This window comes from Cyprinodon tularosa, unplaced genomic scaffold, assembly GCF_016077235.1.
Source record: "Cyprinodon tularosa strain WSP-4 unplaced genomic scaffold, ASM1607723v1 ctg604, whole genome shotgun sequence".
Taxonomy (NCBI): Eukaryota; Metazoa; Chordata; class Actinopteri; order Cyprinodontiformes; family Cyprinodontidae; genus Cyprinodon; species Cyprinodon tularosa.
The window spans coordinates 132,441-150,488 of NW_024039346.1; the positions used below are offsets into that span (position 1 = coordinate 132,441).

The 18,048-nt window shown below is 37.5% G+C and overlaps 1 long non-coding RNA gene across 1 annotated transcript in view; it reads left to right on the top strand.

The window, feature by feature from the left end:
- Positions 1 to 17,738, top strand: part of LOC119797945 — an 83,910-nt gene extending 66,172 nt beyond the window's left edge. Inside the window, exon 3 of the long non-coding RNA XR_005282641.1 lies at positions 16,688 to 17,738. This is a non-coding gene — a long non-coding RNA (uncharacterized LOC119797945). The remainder of the gene's footprint in view (positions 1 to 16,687) is intronic.
- Positions 17,739 to 18,048: the final 310 nt, after the last annotated feature.

Below are 18,048 nucleotides of genomic sequence, written 5' to 3' on the forward strand. Positions count from 1 at the left end.
CAGTTAATCATGGGTTTGTTGTAGCACGACTGGGAAAGATCTGTCGTAAGCACTGAAGAATCACTATTATCCCAGAGAGGCAGCTGCCCGTTTTTCATACTTCAAATCTTCTGTCTGCACCTGCCCTTCATGCTAAACAATAACATTTGAAAGCAGGTGGTTACAACACTGATCTGGTTCTTAAGGTAGGTGTACCAGCCACAAGAAAATAGAATAAGCTAGAATTTTATTGTGATATAATACAAATGGGAGATAATCACTGCAGCAGAGATTTGCAAGTGAAAAGAGAGCAGAAACACTGAATCATTCCGTAGTATTCAACTATAGTGAGAAAAGCACTCAACACTGAGTTTGAAGCAATAATAGCTGATCTTTTGGTGAATAGTTATACAATGATTTGCAAGAGCAAATTGGATGAAGGGAGATCCTGAAACAAATGTTAAGTTAGTTGCTCAGGTAAATGTTAAGTCATAGGTTACGGACCTTTTGATCCACAATCCCAGCTACTTGCAATGAAAACAAAACTTTTATCATAGTCATACTGATAACAATTACAGTAAGTCATTACATTTCTATGTAAACCTATTCATTTCTACCTATAGGTAATTATGACCTTACAAACTAAATGCTGTGACTGAAATCTTGACTTATCAGACCAGTCAACCTTTTTTCCAAACTATTATTGCCCAAAATTAGTGAGCATGTATGAATTGTAGTGTCCGTTTCCTGTTATTAGATAACTGAAGGGTAAGATTATTATGCAATTAAAAAAGTTATGGCCAGGAAAATCCCTTTGATTCTGCATTATGACACACGTATAGTTTATAGACTTAAATGTTCCTACCAATACAATGGTGTAGCATCGGTTTTATTCTGCATAGAAGATCACGTCTCACTGACACTGATCCATAAACTTAAAAAAGTATGTTTTCTTTGTGATATTAATAATAGTTAATAAAATCTTAATAAAACTTAAGGTGTGGCCAGTAAAAGCAAAACCAGTGACTCTGATAGTAACCCACTCTGAATGTGTGCTTGTGTTTCTGTTAAGTTAGATATTGATTAATCTCCATTGCTTATCTCTCACTAAGGGGATGTGTGTGGGTAGGGAGGTTTCATGTGAATTTGTAAATGGGATCTTTCATAAAAGTCCATGTGTACAAACTTTGTCCATTCAAGGACAAATTGTTTTCCATGAAAACCTGATAAAAACATCTGTTCATCTCTGTGCAAACTTTAGTCATTATTTGTGTTCAGAGAAAAATTCCATCGAGAGGCAACATGCTGATGGGTAATGCAAACTTTGGCTCGCCTTCAGTCAAACTGAGCCATGGTTGATTAGTTTATCAGCCACAAAAACAGTGCTGCTGTTAGCCTTACTGGTTGATTATTTCATAGCTGTCAAGGCTGTTGTCCAGCAGGGCAAACAGAGACATCTTAACCTGTTTGGAACAAATTTCAGAATGACTTAAGCTTCTTCCTGATGTGATGTAATAGGGGCCAGGGAATTATAACATTTTCCAGTTTGACCAAAAAAAAAATTTATCAAAAAAACCATAGAAATCTATAAGAAAAACACCTTAAAAGAAAAACACTTATGTTGTTTCATCTGGTAATGTATTAAAAACCATGACAGTGGTTTATAGATTAGATGATTAACCTAACTTCTGGGAAAACCACAGACATGACACGTTTAATATGAGTATGACCCTTCATTTGATAGAGGTGAGTCATAAAAAATATGTTTTCATGTTTTATGTTTGTGCAGTGAATCAGACCTTAGACTCCAGTAGATTTCCTGTTATTTCAATGACTCACGTGGCAACAGACTGTACTAGGACCCATTTTCTTCTTCATCTTTTTTTTTAACCACTTCTTTGTTGCTGTCATATACAGAATCCACATGATGTTGTTTCTATCAATGTCAGATAACACCCTGCTGTCCATTCAGTGATGCCATTCCTGCTGGGAAGGATTTAGTGATTAAAGCGGCAGGTGTTTTTGGTCCTCAGAGAAATAAAGACAGGAAATCATCAATGGCAACATGCAGCAATCATGGAGGAACATCCATAAAATAGATCATGGCAAGGAGAAAATGGATCAGAGCTGGAGGTTATAGGGATCCAATCTAACTGCGAATCATTACTGGCTGCAAAACTAAGGTCTTAGAGAATCTTAAAAAGCAATTTTCCCTTACTTCTATGGTTTTATTCTAAACATGCATTATGGTAGGTGGCAGAAGTATAAACATCTATTAAGGCTTTTTAGATTTGCCTCATTTTACGATTATACATTTCAAAAACCTCAAGGCATCTTAACAATATTTTAACTAGATTACACCCAATAAAGTGTAAAGCTTTGATAAAACTGTTTAGCTAATAATAAACAACTTTCCAATGAAACTTTTTTACTTTGATACTGAGATAAAATCCAGCAGCTGGAGAAGGTTAAAGCAAGTTTAGATTATAAAGTAGTAGAAGAAACGAAAGGGGTTAATGCAAAAATCAACTCATGGGGAGCTGCATGGTTCCACAGCTCAGATGGGGAATCCATTGTTCTCTCCAAAATATTAATTTCATGCAAGAAGGGCCAAAAACAAGCTCATGTTTCAAAAATGTCGTGCTCCTTCAAAAGCCATGTAGTGGAAACAACAAATATATAGAAAAAGTTGTTTTAGTTATAACTTGGAATTTTGTTCCACATTCAAAATGCAGTTTGTCATACACACCAAACACTGCTCATTTCCTTAAATTAAACAGCACCAGTGATACATGGTGGTGGCAGGGCAGGGTCCTGCTGTGGGAAGGCTATTTTTCACAGCAACGGGGAAGATGGATGGGTGCTACGTGAAGGTGGATGGATGGATGGAGAAAAAACTCCTCACGCTGTCTGACTGAGCTGATCTTAAGCTAATTTGCAAAAACAAATTAAAGTATTTCAGTTTTAAGATGTGGAGAGCTAATAGACACACCACAAAAGATTTAAAGCTTTTGTGGTATGTCGTATTTCACTGTTGTAAAAATATGCTTTGGTAATTTCTTGAATTAGGGGAACTTAATCTAAGTGCATGCCGCATTGTTTACAGAGTTTAGAGTTAAAAAAAGTCTGTGTTAATCTATCGCATAAAATTCAAATAGTGTTCTGGGTATACAGTAATGTCAAAAACATTGAAATGTGTAACTAGTTTCTCTGCAAGCCGCTGTACTTCCTAAGCTGCATGTGGTAACAGGCATACTGTACAAAACTAGCCCGCGGTCCAAAAGATCTGGCATAAAAATATGTAATGACATGGATGTTTTATATCCTGTCAAAGGAAGAATTATGAATCAAAATATGCAGCCAGTGAGCTGTAAGCTTGGTATTAACGTGTTTCCATCTGTTTCTTGACACTCGTATCCCTAAGGGAAGTGTTTGTCTGTAATTTTTATCATATTACAGTGCACCATTCTGACAGCAGGGCGTATTGTCGTGGGAAAGCTAATTGGATTTGCTGGCTGAGTGTGCCGCGGCGCAGCCACTGTGGGTCTGTCACGGCAGTGACGACACGTCATGTTGCTCTCCAGCATGTCAGCAACTGGGAGGAAAAGCCCAAGGCCCGCAAATATCATCAGACTGATGAATTTGTCACCCTTACATCACACCGCAGCCACCACAACTGTTCAAGCTTGATTTATATTAGCCGACGAGTTAGATGGTGGTTAAAGCGCATTTCAGGATTTTGTCAATCTGCTGCAACATGACAGATTTACTTTGATTCATTACTGCAGTGAAAAAAGTGACACAACAAACAGGGGGAGTATTGTATATTTAGAAAGCTGACACTAGGGTGGACTCACAGCAAGGCACTAGATAGATAAAGACTTTGTGGGAAGTGGCTCTGGGTGAAAACCGCACTGGCAGAACTAAAGAATGATTTACTGTGTTCCCTATTCATACTGCTCCTTTCGTTGAAAAAAGGCTAAACTGAAAGAATAATGCATGTTAAAGTTTCTTCCCAAACATTGCTTCAATATATGCATAACTTACTTGATGGCATTCCTTTTTTGTACACTGTACACCATGCCTACCCGGCATGCATTGCAAAGGCTTTAAAAGCTCCCGGTGCTTCGGAGCAGCTCAAAGTTGAGGAGGCCTGCATAACTGGTGCAAAAGTATAAAAAGCAAAACTGAGAATTTAAAAAACAAATAAACTTTAAAGAAAGGGAACATCAAAAACAAGGTGGGGGGGGGGGGTTGGCTTTAGATGAAAAATATACATTTTTTTTAGTCGGCATAGCAAACAGAGCTGATTAATTCAGCCTCCGCCACAAAAAAATGATCCCCCCTCCCTCAGCCCAGGAGCACTTGGGCATGTTTAGCACAAATGTAATTACAGCCTCAGTAAGCGGGTAGATTTTTAAAGAACCCTTCTTGTCTGCTCTCACTTCAATACCTGATGATGTCATGGCCCTTTGTGGGGTTCGCAGAAACTTCTCAAATCAACTGCCACTCATGACCCTTTCTTTCAATTTTCTCTCTCTCTCCCCCTTCACCCAGTTCTTTCTTCCTCTTTTTCTTCTCCTTGCTCATAACTGAGTTTCCCTTTATGGGTTGATCAAGCAGCACCCGCCCCCCCCCAGCCCCACCTCACCCCACCCCTTCTCCTCCCATTGGCTTGCAACGCTTTTGGAGACGCTTTATGAGAAATGCGTGCCCCTGTTTAAATGTATTGATAGTCCTCATAGACATCCCAGCCCTTTGTCCTCCTGGCCGCCTGATTTCTAAAAAGTTCCCGAACATGAGAAAAAACCTACTCGGCATCCGGCTTTGTGCTGACAATCCTGCCACTAAACATATTTCACTACAGACATATTGCAGTTAGAGAGAGCATTGCAATGCGGCTCAGATAATCTGACCCCTTTTACTGCCACTTTCTGTGGCAGAAAAAGAATGTAGTCTGGCAAACAAATGTTGTGACAGACAGCTTGTCTAGAGAATTTTATGGCCCGTCTGTGCAGTTTGTACATGGGTACACCAGCCCCCTGAAGAGCTAATGCTACAAACATTTACTTTTGACGTTTACATTATGTGCTGTTCTGTTTTGTTCTTTTCTGCTTTAGTGTCTTGAAAAGCATGAGAAAAATAAAAGATTTGGTAAAAGTGCATAACTTACCAAATTCCAAATAAGATGTTAAAACATAAAGATAATGTGTTTTTATATGGGTGTGGTAAAACACTTCCAGTACCTCCTTTTCATGAAGATCACTTGGAGCGCCTCAAAACAGACGGAGCAGGGAAGGAACTGTGAAACTCTGAAGCTTTTCAATCCCAGTGGAGACTTTTCAGCGTGCACAGTTTATGTCTAATTATTTTTGTCAGTGTGCCGGGGAATTAGTGGAGGCATTCATTTGTCCTTTGGCCTGATTTTCCATCTCCTCCATGGGTTGTCTCTTCATCTCTTCCAGTCCAAGTGATTACAGCACACTTAAATGCCTAATTGGCTTTGCTCCTTATTAGCAATACAATTATACAGGCCTAGGGATTCTCATGTGGGCAGCCATCTGTGGAGAGGAGACACCATTCAGATGTATCCATAATTCAAACTGCAGTTATTCTTTCACCGGTGAGCCAGGAGCCTTTGTGAGTGTTGTTCTTATCCTGGCTTGCAGGGCCCCCTTCTCCTTTGCAGTCTTTTGATCATTACTTCACCTTTGTTCAAAAATAAAAGAAAGCTTCCAGATAACACACATCACTTTTGTTCATTCAGTGGTATTCTGGTACCATATATAGTGGCCATTCAAGCTGTATTTTCCCTAGCGAAGGATCAACATGTATTTCTTTACCAATAAAACTTTTCCTATATTAAAGGTGGATATTTTACAACTGACCTGAAATCATAAAAAATTTACTACTGTTAGTTGAATTATTTTTCAGCAATGTGATTTTTTTTTTCATGTGTGTTTGTGTGTGTGTGTCTGTGTGTACCTGTCTTTTCCAATTTCACCATCAAATTGAGGACCAGTTGTTGGACATTTTGCCAGTCCTCACTTGCTATTTTGCTAATGGTGATGTGTGCGGGGTTAACTGTGGTTTCCAGTTCTGTGATTCAGATTCATGTTTGGTCTCTGATTTGCTCGTTATCTTTCGGGATTGTATGTTTTGCAATACTTCTAAGTTGATGTAGGTAACTAAAATTTGTTTCCAGGATCTTTTGAATGATGATTAAACTGTTTCTGTATTAAACTCACTCACTATTCGGTTTTGATTCCTAGCTTCAAGGAATATTTACATACATTCAATTTCTCGAATAGAAATATATACTTTAAGCCCTTTTCCTGCAACTCAGAAATAAGATACATATTCATGATTTTTACAAATGCAAATCTAAATAACTCTCTTCAGAACCTTCATAACTACCGGAGTCTATATCTTAAGCTGTATTGTTAAAGCATAAGAGGTGTTTTTTTTTTTTTTTTCAGCATTATGAGTAAACAAACTGCATGTATCACTCTGCTTTGATTTTGACATGCCCAAGATGATATAAAGGGTTGAATTTTCACAGCACTACATTCTATCTTTTTGATCTTGACACAAACATGACACCATCTTTTATTTCTGTGTTAGTACCCCCCACCACAGAAAAGTACAGGTGTTACCTTGACAGTCAGAAGTTTATGGGTTGTGAAGGAGCTCCCTGAACTTTGGCGTTTGTGATGGATGGATTAACTCAGCCAGGTATATTAGAGCACACAGTTGTAGAGCTTCATTATCAGCTGGCCATATCTGTGCACAGAGGAAACCCTCTATCTGCCCGAGGTCTTCCCCAGCTGTAATAAGACAGCACTGATAGTATCTAATGACAAGGCAGACACCCCGGTTCCTGATGCCATTATCAAAAGTGGCCTCATCAATCAGACGGCTGTGTGACGGGGGGATGTGTGTGTGTGTGTATGATGACAGGAAAGATCACTGATGAGAGGTTGAATGTGGAAAAAGGTGGGACAATATGAACAGAGCTGGGGTGGCAGGCAGGAAGAGGCGGAGAGGATCTGTTCATAATGAGGAGACCAACCTATCAACTCCCTCTGCTGAGCTGCTGAAAGATGGTCTTATTGGGGGTGTGGGGCAGAGCAAGGAAACGTCTTCTAGAGTTTGACAATTCAAGTTTTACTTAAGCTGCTCAACTGTTTTTCTGCCAAAACATTTCATAAAATGTTCTGCTTTTAAAGGGACACTGGGAAAATGTCACAACAAAACTATTCGGCATATATAATGCTGAATAATTTTGCAAGGCACCTTAAGTGAATCTTTCTGCTTGATCCAGCACTGAACTTAACTGTCACTCATTTCACAACATTTATAGATGTGCACTTTTACCCAACAGGTGTCATTTTTTTCATGAAACAAAGGCTTGATGAAGAAACAACTAAGTAAACTTGATGAATTTTGTGACCGGATTGTGTCACACCAAAAGAATTCTGTATTCATATTGCATCTTAACTCAAAAGGTACACTTGTGTTACTTAAGAACAGGAAATTTGTAACCCACTGACTTGGACTGAAGAGCTGTGTGGAGGAAGGGGCCGAGCTTATGCTCAGGCGGATTAACACGTTTAGAAATTCTAACTCTCTCCGCCTGACATCTTTGTGTGAGAAGAAAAGCAGAGGAACCTTTTGACAATGACATTTTTCAAATGATCAGGGCTGCAGGAAAAAGTGCCTTTGAGAGGCAGTGAAGCCCTGGAAAATTGTTTGTTGACCGCACAACAACCATCGCTCTGTGGCTGTCAGGTCTATGTGGCATGAGGAATTCCTTTGGAAAAAAGATTAATAGTTCATATTAATGGCAGAAAAAGCACAGTGTATAAAGGCAAAAGCAGAGTTGATGGTTTGAGGAATTGTAAAAAACAACCCAATAAATGCATTTATTTAATATTGTCAAAGCTGTAAACTTTAAACATGTTCCATGCAGAGTCATTTGCAAATCAGTTGCTTTTTTACTGCTGTGATTTTAAATATATGTGCAATGCTTTCCATTGGGGGTATTCAGAAGACTGTTACTGCTTCCCAAAAATATCAAAACTTTAACTTTAACAGGGAACAATGCGCATAAATTGTTAAATGTTCTACATGTTTTTACTTGATGAATTATTGTTGGGACGAAATTAAAAACTTTTTTGCAATGAATCAAAATTAAGACATTTTTTATAACAAAGAAGATATTCCAGTATATAAATAACTTGCTACCATTAAACCTATGATAAATGAGATACTTGCCTGGAACCAACTTCTTACGTTAGGACATTGAACCAGATAATTTGGAGATAATCTGTTCACTTGCGGAATGGCAGGGACAGCACATTCTTTCGCAGCTTGTGCTAAGTTTTCATTTGGAACAAGAACATTAGTCCTAATTTGTTGGCTGTGTCACACTTTATAGCCTCAGGAAAATGCTCAACAAACAGTAACAAATCACTTTCCCGGGACACAAGCAGGTAACCTCACGATAAGTAGCACCAACTTTTGTCCCTTCCCAAAGTTTTTACACCAGTAATTGTTCTAAGTGCAGGTATCAATCAAAGCACTTGCCATTTACAGTACATTATCTCCTACATTAGCTCACTTAAATTATGTGGGAGTGCAGGTAGAAGCAATACAAACACAAGCGTGTATGCATGTGTGTTTTGAGAGAGTGGATGTGTGTGCACGTGGAGTTACCTTGTTAGCCTGTTTCAGTGCAGACAGAGGTTTTCTCCCCAATAGATCATGGCCTCACTAATGGCATATGATGCTGCGGCTGCCTCAAAATGAGGCATGTAAAAGAGCGACATTATTGATCGTGCCTGGTGAGTCGTGTGGCCTGCAAACACCTGCCATTTTAACAACACGCTTACTTTTTCATGGCTGTGGGAATAAATCACAAGGTAGCTGTGTTGGACTGGATGAGAGGGGCCTTGGCAGAGTGGCAGAGTGCTCCATCACATTTTATATTGTGTTAATAATGTCAGATGTATCTGTGTGGTGGTGGTGGGGGGGGTCCATCCATGCATTCATCACAGGCTATGAGGTATAAGGGTAAAGGACGATACTAGATGTCTTGCTAGGAGACAGACGCCTCCAATGAGCTCTCTGTCATTCCTCCACAGAATCGGACAGAGGCTGCGAGGATCTATATAAGAACCGTGTGACTATCCATCTGGTGGGCTTCTTTCAAAAGCACTAAATCTAAGCCCAGCAAACATTAGTCAAGACATATGCTTTAATTCTGGCTATCAGAGAGGTTAATGGGATTAATTCACAATTTCAATCACTTTGAAATATAGCCATAAATTATTCATAATGCCGGTGCAAGGGGAGACTTTTGCTCATTAATTCTTTGAAATTATTTTTACTCACTTTCTGCTTGAGAAATTACATGCACAAGAAAAATATATTGAATAGTGCAGGAGAAGAAAGAGATAGCGCCAGCATCTTAACAAAGGCCATGCAGTAAGAGTGTTACATCTGCTCATCTGCCTATTTTAAGCTGTGTCAACATATAAGACCCAGATCATCTTGAGGATCTAGCTTCTGCCAAAGCTGCTTCAGCACACCTTCTAGGAAAAGCACCTAATCTAGTCAGGACTTCCTCGAACTTAGAAAATACTCTGAACCATTTGAGACATGATTTGCTAATAAGCAGAGGGAAGGAATTACTCAGAATGGCAAGTTTAAAATCCTTCTTAAAATTTTATACAATTTTTACCACCATCAGCATCATACCAGCTAGTAAAACTGAGAACTCTACTTGTCAACAATGATTTGATTATGATCCAGATTCAGATAAAATTCTTATTCTACAGACCCCATAATATTCTGCTCTGATAGACAGATTACTTTTTTTTTTTGAAGGTACACTGACAAAACAACTAATAGAATTGACTTAAAAAATATATTGTAACTATTTGCACACAAATGATTCAAATAAAATGTAATGCTGCAATATTAAGCAACACTCAGTTGCCACAATCAATTAAACTTAACTCTCCATAAGACATAACAGTTGTGAAGATTATCAATATTTTTATTGAGGTTGGTTGAGGACCCAAGTTCAGAGACCAGGAGGCAGAGGTGAATCTTGCAGATTTAATGAAGAACAGAGGTAGACAACCAAAAATACAAAATAGTAAAAACCAAAAACCAGAAGGCATCAGGGAAAACTCACCTGGGAAGCCAGAGACGAGGGAAAAACAAAACAACAACAAGGAACCAGCAGTGACTGTATAGGTGGAGTATATACTGTAAGGGGAACAGAACAAAGGATGGACTAATGAGCTGAATAAGAAGCAGGTGTGAGTGGAACTAACTAGAAAGAAGCCAAAGGAAAGGAAACAATTACAAGGGGGTAACAGAGAGTAACTAAAAACTGGTTATATAATGGAAAATAAACCAAAGATCGACAAAACAGAATAACTAATAACTGAAAGCTCGGAGTCCCAAAAGGGGAACAATGACAAAGACATTAAGTAACATTTACTTAATTTACCCATGCATTCACAGAGAGAACATGCAAACTCAACGCAGAAAGACCCTGGAAAGGGAATCAGACCCAGAACTTCCTTGCTGCAAGGCGGCAGTCCTACCCCCTGCATCACTCAGCAGCCCTCTGACTGGAATCATACTTTTCAAATATGCAATAAAAAATGTACAACCCTCTGAATTAGCCTGATCCTGAACGAAGAGAACACAAAGGAGATCTCAGGAAGAACCTAGCCAAGCTCCACTGCTCATCAACAGCTCAGCCGTAGATGTGGTCAGCAGCACCAAATTCCCGGGGGTGCACATCAGAGACACCCTCACCTGGACTGTGAGGCTTTGAAGCATCCAATGCAGGTCCAGCAGATTCCAGAATAGTTTCTTCCCCACTGCCATTAGACCGCTGAATGTTGTATAAAACTGGATTTCAAAAAAAAAAAAACCTAAATGTTTGAACTGTAACCAATATACAGTAGTAGGGTTAATTTATCAATGCTGCTTACCTTTATCACGGCTGCACTTTAAAAAGATGAAAAATGTCTTGAGAACTGTACTGAACAAAATTTATTTTTTATACACCCTGTGTATAAAAAATTATAATAAAGTCTGTCTAAGTTTAAGTCTAAAACTGTGAGTTTCAACATTCGTTACAGAAATGTATTCATACGTAAGATCTAGAATAATATCTCTACTAGATATGTGAATAAAGGTATCTGTTATTATTTGCGAAATAACATATACCTTATGTAGCAAAAAATAAAAAACATGAATGACACTCAACCGTCCATTAAGTCATCTACAGACAACTAAAGACTGTTTCCACACTGAAAGGTCTGAGCTCATTTGGACCTGATGGAGTTATAATATTTATTCAAATCAGCATAGTAATTACTGTAGTTAAATTTACTCAGTTAAATTTACATGAGGAACACCATAATATAAATACAGTTTTAGGTTATACTTTTACACCAGCATCTGCTGAGCAATCTACAAAGTTAAGAGGTCAAGTTAATATACATTATGGGAGAGATCTTCTCATTGGAAGTACTATTAAACCTTCAGTACTGTAAATATAGGTTTTGTAAGTTTTATGCTGAAAAAAAAAGGTTTGGAGAAACATTCCCTCTACTTGAATAATTGTTTTTATTGTATTAATTATTTGTATCAAACTTTTTTTCTTTAGCTAATCTGAATTTACACATAACTTAATATTTTGGTCTGTCTTATTTAAAAATGTAAACACTGATAAGATGTAATGATGACTTACTCAGGAATAAATCAGCTTTTTTACTGCAATGTATTAGATGTTTTTTTTTTTTTCCTACATATAAATACATAGGAAATGCGGTGCTTTATATATAGTATTTTTTGGGGGGTTATATACCCACATCTGATAACACATGATACTGCTAATAGGCCTCTTATGCAATGCCAGGCAGGATTGAAGTAACGTTCCCACAAACAAGCAGAAAAGGAGCAGGCAGAAAAAAAAAAAAACACAGATTGAGAAAAAAGTCAACTGTTCCACTTCGAAAGTGTAGAGGAGCAAACAGTGTTAGTGTAAAATCCACAATAAACTGAAATGCTTTTAACGTGCAACCAACAACACAGAGGTTCCAACAATATCTATCATGGTCTTAACAGAATTAAATTTGATAATTTTTTTTGTTGCATATTTGCTGTTATATCCCCTAAAAGGATGTAATTTGCCCCACTGTTCCAAACCAAGTATTGAAGGCTGTCTTAAATAGTCAATATGCATCAATACAGGTGAACATCAGGTAGCAAACTTGTAGTACCATACTATTATGACAACATCTAGGAGCAATACCATGTAATCCACAAGCGCCCGTCCCAGCAGGCACTTAAAGACTTTGACCTTTTTGCACTCTCGTGCAATGTGGTTAATGCAGATTACAATGGTTTGGACTACTGAGAGCCTTCCTAACAGCTGCTCCCACCTCTTCCAGTGCACATGGCTGTAATTTAGAAGGCTGGCCAGACGGCTTCTCTCTGAAACCTTTGAAGCCAAGTCAGTAGAAATTAAAAACTTTGACTTGATGATATAAAAATAATAATCAACTAAAATGTAGCTCTTTATCCACATTTGCCTGAGGTTGAGATGAGAAGGCCAGAGTAGAAGACTAAAAAAAACAAAACAAAAAAAACAAGCAGCCCAGCTTGTGAGACTAAAGTTGGCACTTTCCCATTACCGCTTTTCTCTCTTGTTGACCTCATTTGCACTAAAGCAGGATAAACCATAGCAAATTAACCACATAAATGTCACTTTATGATTTATAAAATTTATTTTTCACCATCTTAAACCTCACATTGCAGTTATAGTTACATTACTATGTTAGTTACTTTTTCCTACTGTTGTTGAGTTAAGAGTTGGAATAGCAGCAACGGTTGTCTTGGACATTCTCCAAACCACAGGATTTATTATGCCTTGTCAGTGAATTGCAGCGTGTATTGAATATATTCGCTCTAAACTAATTGACCAGTATGGTGAGAGGCGCTGAATTAGGCAAATGGGCGCAGAATGTGAAGTTGGACTTGATTTATTACTTTGAATACAACTCAAATCAATGGCTTAGCTCCCCAAAAACATTGCATTTTCCAGCTGAAATCATTGTTATTCTTAAGAAAAGAGAGATTATGCAGCCTTAATGAGTTTCAGTGGTTGAATGTGTTTGCGTCCCATTCAGGGGCGAAATCATATTTAATGGCTGACACTCAGTTCATGGCAGGTCCTCCTTTTTCCCAGTGGCAGGTCACCTTCGTCAGTGGGAAGGCCCTTTCAAAGGGGAGGGCCAAAGATAGGCTTCTACATTCATGAAAAGAAGAGCACAAATGCAGTGCATGAGAAATGAAATGGGAGAAAAGCAGCTGATTTGCACACAGCACTGCAGCTCAGCTTAGGGTTGGCTAAAGGCCCCAGCCGACTGACCTCACTGTGCCAGACTGGGAACTCACTTGTTGGGGGAGATGCCTTTGTTTCTTCAACTCAAGAAGAGCTCTAATTTCATTTGGGTCATGACAGAGCACTTGCCTTGGCTTTTTTGGTAAAAAGATTGCAAATCATTAATAAATTAACATTAGACTTCCCTTTCATGGAGTGTGTCACAATATCCCCAAACAGCCCACAATGTTTATCCAAAACAGCATATATGATCATTTTCACAATTTCAAAAAAAAAAAGAACTAGGTAAGCAATGCTGCTCCAGTTCAGAGGGTAAAATACTTTGATGACATCTCCAGCTAAATTGTGATTCCATTAAATTGCGCCAGGAACATATGTTTTGTCCTCCGTCCTCATTTTTTTTCTTCCCTTTAAAACAGGATTGAGATTTTATTATAATAACCTTAAGGCAAAAAGTGTTTTCAGACAGGGATAATGATTTTTGCAGTTGAAAAGAAATCCTACAATCCTGGCGCAGATATTTGTTGGGGAAGCACTTCATCCTTTTTCTTCGTCAAAATTAAATGGACACACATGTTATATCCCATATAACCTATTCAAATATCTTATTTGTAAGTTTTTGTTGAGTCTGCCACAGTTAGAGAAAATGAACAATTGTTTGTGAAGATGGATCTTAAAAGACCAGCCAGAAGTGCACCTCAAACCCAATGATAGACTCCACACAAGAGTAAGAAAATTAACCTTTTTTCTATCGTGACAAAAAAACCAAAGTTGGGGTCTGAACGGCAATGAGGAAAAGAATAGAGTAAAACACAGAGTAAGAGCCATTTTTCTGAAAAGGTAAGATGCTCCTTTCAAAATAACAAACTTTGATAAGTGTATTAAATGACATTACAACTCTAAACAAAAGACTTGTTCAGTCGCAGATACAGACTTTTGAGCTTTTTCTGTCTTCTCCTGCATTTGCACTGGTGTTATTTAAACTTGTCACCAGAGGGGGAAAACATCTGCAAAAACTGTAAAATTTGTGCTATGCTTCTTTAAATCAAAGGCTTATTACGATTTTTCTCATACTCTTAGGAATGTTAGGTTTTATGGCTTTCTTAAATATGGGCCCTGTTTGAACTGGGTAACTTAAATATTATTGTAATTTAATTCAAAGAAAAGAAAGTAAAGATAAGAACTTTATTGTTAAGGTTTTTTTCTAGTGAAAATGCTCTCCTGCGCTGTAGAACACTAATCATGAATTTTAAAAGTCAAAATGTTACTAAAGTGCCACAAGTATAAAATACCAGGATTAACTGCTTGGAATTAACAATAAGCTCAGGATTTACTTGATTTATTGGTTAGGATTTAGTCAGAACCCCATGCCAGTTAGCTTTGAATGCTGGTGCACAAATACATTACTATATAATAATCAATGAAATTGCTGTAATCTGATTTGTTGACAATGCTGTTGTGCTCCAAGTTGGAGCATTGCATTAGCATGAGGAGTTATGAGATTAACAGTCATTGACTTGCATATGGAAAAAAAATCTCACCTTTTCCTCTTTAATAAGCATCAAATCCACTTTATTGATTATTCACTGCTAATATGCACTAGCAAAAGTCAATAGGCAGTCCAGCTCTCATTTCAATATAAATCCAATTATTTTCATTGTTCGAGATGAAGAAATTAGTGGGGAAATGGGCTGGCATCTTATTTCATCATTTGCTGCTGTATAATGACTTGGGGAGTAGGATTTGTTAAGCAAAATTACAATGTTTACCAATTAAATAAGCTCCTTTTTCCATGTATTTGAGGTGTGTTTATAGTTCGGCCTTATGGTGACCTCAGAGCTTAATTAGCTGATGTGAATCAAGCTTACAGTTACTTTGTTTTATAAACCTTAGTTATGAAATGTTTAATTTATTTGATGACTTTAGTTTTAGATATGTCGATATGCTCTACATTTGACAGCTCATCTTGGAACAAGCTGAAATATTCCCTGCATTCCTCAGAAGAGTTTGGTAATCCTAGTTAAGCCGCCTTAATCACCTGGTTACACATTAGGATGTTTGTTTTGTTTGTTTTTTTTCAAATTTTTTCTAGTTAGACAAAGAAGTGAGGGAGACAGAAAGAGACATAATTACTCTGTAATAAAGCATCCATATGGTGTAAATGTTGAGCTGGTGCAAATCCCTGCAGCTTAGCTGCAGAGCACCCTGGTAGGGAAGGTCAAGAGTGACTGCTTCTCACTTGAGCATATGTTTCCTCTTAGTGCTGTTTAGATTTCTGAAATGATGTCACAACTGGGAGCTAAAAATAATCTCGGATTCTTGAAGGCAGACAGTGATTGATTATAGATGTAGCTTGATAAAAAAAATGTATTTCATTAATTAATAGCAAAATAGAACTCAATTATAGTATAGATTCATTTAAAAAAAGTGGCATATCTTTCCTCGTGTTAACTAAATTTGGTTTCCACAAAATGGTTTCAATTACAAAATATTTTTTATCGTCTTTTGAATAATTATTTCGACATCAGGTAGGACAAATATACCTCTTTATGCAAATGTATTTTTATTATGATTGCAGCATCAGCAACAAGCATGACAGTTCTCAAGAATATTCTATAGACACATTTAAAAAGATGCCTTAATTAAAATAAATCTTCAGAGTCAGTCAAATGCATATATTTGTGTACAAGATAACAGTGTTTTACCTGCCATGGAGGAAAAGGAACACAGCAGATTTTCATTGGTTTTAAAAAGAGAAAATTAATCAAAGCAAATGTAATAATAGGGAGTGTAATGCTAAACTAGGAGTCATCCTATAATGTTCTGAATGACCAAATAGTTGTGATGTTTTTACAGTTTATGCTTATCTAATACAAAGCCTTAAAAAATGTTTAAAGTTTGACTTCAAGAAGGAAATAAGTAACAGTATATGATTGTGAAAAATGTTGTTTTCCTGAGGAACATTTATTTGAAGGAGCTTAAAAAAACTAAAAATCTGCAGACTTTCTATACGTTTTTTTTAAATGGACAGACACTGATGTTCAGAGAAAATCTTTTAAATGACCGTCTGCAACAGACCTAATATGGGATAATTTCTGTCTTTGTTCAATAAAAAATTTATGTATTTGTTGCTTCAGTGTTTATAATTGTTCTTTTTATGTTTTGTTTAAAGAAGTTTATTGATTCAGTAGTGATCACCTGCACGTGAAATGATGCTTGACCTACAATAGTTAGAAACTGCACTGCTTATTTTGTTTATCTCTGTCTCAGCTGCTTGGATCGCACCACCGGCAAGTAGAAGAGCTGAAGAGGACATGGACAGAGTTGACCCGTCAATATTACTTACAACCTTACAGAAGCATTCGTGCTAACTGTACATTAATATAAATATTTGATAGGAAATTGAGTTAGCAATGACACCCCTAGTGTTAAGGTTGATGAGATCATTCTCATTTTCCATTCAATAACTCATCCCACTGTCTCTTTCCTGCACCTGGCTGGTGGGGCCTTTCCAAACACAGGTGATAGGCAGGTGAAGTAGGAGGACGCAATCTTCTCCACCTTCTGCCTGGTGCAAGTTTGTTTTGTATTGTTTATATCTAATAACAAGCTTTACACATTTTTGATAGATTTTTTTTTACTTTTCCCACATTTTGTGCCCAACAGGCAGACAGTGATTGATGTACATCGGTTGAGTTGTTATTGTTATTAATGTGTTTCCATATGTGGTAATTTCATTGTGTTGATTCCCCTTTTTATTTGCTGTATTCTACTCTTTTTGTACTATGTTTTAAATTTTACTTCATTTTCTTTTGGTTCGTAAGTATTTTGTTGTTGTTTTATCCAGCCCTTTCCATGTTCTGTCAGTGTTTATTTTATTTCTTCACAGATTTTAAGCTTGAGCTGGTTTTATTTTTCACAGCAGGATTCCTCTGCTACTGTCACCCTGCTTCCATGCCCAGATTCCTTTACTGTTAAACTTCAGTTTCGAGTGTTGTTTCAAAAGTTAATTTGGAGCATTTATTTTATAGAGTCACCTACAATTAATACCAATGGGCAGGCTTGTGAAGTAATGAGTGCCTTCTCACAGGAGATGCAGAGATACGGTTCGACAAGTAGGTGCAACATGAGGTAGTCATTACATTTAACCCTTTTTATCACTGACATATACACATCATTTGAGTTTGCACAGATAAAAGGCAGCAAATTTTCCCTTAATCCTACTTTCTCTGTAGTAGCACACAGTTTTCTCATGTTGCCTCCTAATAATACCTTTACCCATAAAGACCAGCTGTCTAAGAGGCAGGTAACCATTGCGCAATTGTCTGCTCCTGTTAAACAATGCAAAGAAATGGTTCTGAAACTTAGTGATGTGCAGCTGACCTCAGGTTAAAAGTTCTGAAAGCACCATTATTTTATATCTTAATGGGATACATGGAAAACTGGAGTGCTTTACTTTCACCCCATCCCCCAGTCTGAAATCTTGTACTTTGCAAAATCCTTTTAAAGTAGACAGTAGTCACCGTGGTCCCAAAGGCTCTGCCCCTAATTACAGAGGAGCTGTAATTACAGAACCTGGATGGAGAGAGAAAGAGAAGAAAACCTAAATCCAGCTTTTGTAAATGTAGACT